The following is a 2,584-nucleotide window of genomic DNA, read 5'->3' on the forward strand; positions in this document are numbered from 1 at the left end:
AAATATTTTTTTAAAATTAATAATTTATTAAATTTTGATTTTTATCAAATAATCTTTTACTTAAAAAATGTTCCATTTTAGATTTTCCATTTTTAAGCATACATTTAAATTTAAAAAATTTTAAAATGCAGTTTTAAAGGATAAAATAATTAAAAATCAGAAACATTTAGGTATAATCGAAGAATTTTTTTATAAAAAAGCATTTTTAGTTGATCAACTGGGAATATAAATTAATTCATAATTTTTAAAGATTTAGAAACTTTCAAAAGATTTAAAAGATTATAAATATTTTTAAAAAATTAATAATTTATTAAATTTTGATTTTTATCAATTAATCTTTTACTTAAAAAATTGTCCATTTTAGATTTTCCATTTTTAAGCATACATTTAAATTTAAAGAATTTTAAAATGCAGTTTCAAAGGATAAAATAATTTAAAATCAGAAACATTTAGGTATAATCGAAGAATTTTTTTATAAGAAAGCATTTTTGGTTGATCAACTGGGAATATAAATTAATTCATAATTTTTAAAGATTTAGAAACTTTCAAAAGATTATAAATATTAAAATTTTTTAAATAATTTATTAAATTTAGATTTCTATCAATTAAACTTTGACCTAAATAATTGTGCATTTTAGATTTTCAATTTTAAACATACATTTAAATTTAAAGAATCTTAAAATGCAGTTTCAAAGGATTAAATAATTTAAGATTATATTATAATTGAAGAATTTTTTATAAAAAAGCATTTTTAGTTGATCAAGTGAGAGTATAAATTAATTCATAATTTTTCAAGATTAAATTTTTTTTAAAGATTTCAAAGATTATAAATTTAGAAAAAAATGCTAATAATTTATTAAATTTTGAGTTTTATCAATGTATCTTTCACCTAAAAAATTTTCCATTTTATATTTTCAATTTTTAAGCATACATTGTAATTTAAAGAACTTTAAAATGCAGTTTTAAAGGATTAAAGAATTAAAAATTAGAAGTCTTTAAAATCCAAGATTTTTTTATAAAAAAAAAAACCTTTTTAGTTGATCAGCTGTGAATAAAGTTTTCAAATTGGAAAGCCTCATTAGTTAAACTAAAGTAAACGCCGAATTTAAAATTTATAAAGTATTTTCAAATTTAAAAATAACTGGAAAATAATATATTTATAATCAAAGGCTTATATTAAATTACAAATATTATTTCAATCAAAAATATTCCACTTTAAAACTATTCATTTTGAAATTTTTCAATAAAGAAAACCCACAATTACTTAATATTTAGAAATATCTGATTGTTCATTTAAAATCAGTAATTATAAATGAAATATTCAATTCCAAACAGGAAAACTAAACATTGAACGTTGCAATTTTAATTGTTCTTTTTAAAACAATTCAATTTGTAACTCAAATTGTTGAAGAAATGTATGGAAATTTTGAAGAAATTAAAAATTAATGAAAAATTTGAAAATATTTCAAATAATTTAAACAAAGTGTCTACGTGTACCGACAAAATCCGGCTACTTATACTAAAATTTCGGTGGTAATAGTGCGCAGCCTGATTTAAAATCAAATATAGATTTTGGCAGATTTCGAACAATAAAATTTAGAAGCTATTTAAGAATTTTGGAAAGCTTCAAAAAAATAAATAACGTTTCCTAAACAAAATTAAAAATAATTGTTTATTTCGTAAAATTAATTTTGAGAGAATTAGATTAAAAAGATTAAGAATGATTTACAAAATTATCAAAAATGAATGTGGAAGATTTTAAGGAAATTTATTCAATTTGGCAGGATTTAAAAAAAAATGTTTAGTAAAAATTCGAATCATTTGAAAATGTTTAGAAGTTCTGAAAAAATTTTTAATAAAAAAAGTCAAACAAGTAAATATTTCAAGATTTTGAAATACAGTTTTTAAAGATTTTAAAACTATTTGAAAAAAACTTTTAATTTAAGAAGTGTTCAGTTTATAAAAACAATGTAATCGTTCCATTAAATTTTTTTTAATTCATTGATTAATTCTTCAAAGGATTTCAGAACTTTTACAGAGTTGCAATTATTTAAAATCTTTTTAGAAGATTTCGAATATTTTCAAAATACAATACATTTTAAAGATTTGAAATAAGTTCAAATTTCTAAATATTTCACGAAAGTTTCAAATATTCCAGTGATTTCAAATAAATTCCAGAATTAAAAAAAAAAATTTCAAAAGTTATCAAAGATTTCAGCAGATTTCATAAGAAAATATAAGTTTTCACAAACAGTGATTAAAGATAGATTTTGGAAATATATAAAAAATTTTATAAATATTTCAAAAAATTACACAAAGAATTCAAAGATTTTACAAAAATTTAAAAAGATTTGGCAGAAATATAAAGATTTCATATACTTCCAAAGATTTCAAAGTTCTCCATATTGAATTTTGAAAATCCGACAGATTTGAAATCAGCGACTCCAAAACTCAAGTATCGTCAATTTTTTTCAGGTCCGACGATTTTTAATATTTCATGTCCGCCATATTGAATTTTGAAAATCCAACAGATTTGAAATCAGCGACCCCAAAACTCAAGTATCGTCAATTTTTTCCTGATTCG

This window comes from Belonocnema kinseyi, chromosome 1 (genome assembly GCF_010883055.1).
Source record: "Belonocnema kinseyi isolate 2016_QV_RU_SX_M_011 chromosome 1, B_treatae_v1, whole genome shotgun sequence".
Taxonomy (NCBI): Eukaryota; Metazoa; Arthropoda; class Insecta; order Hymenoptera; family Cynipidae; genus Belonocnema; species Belonocnema kinseyi.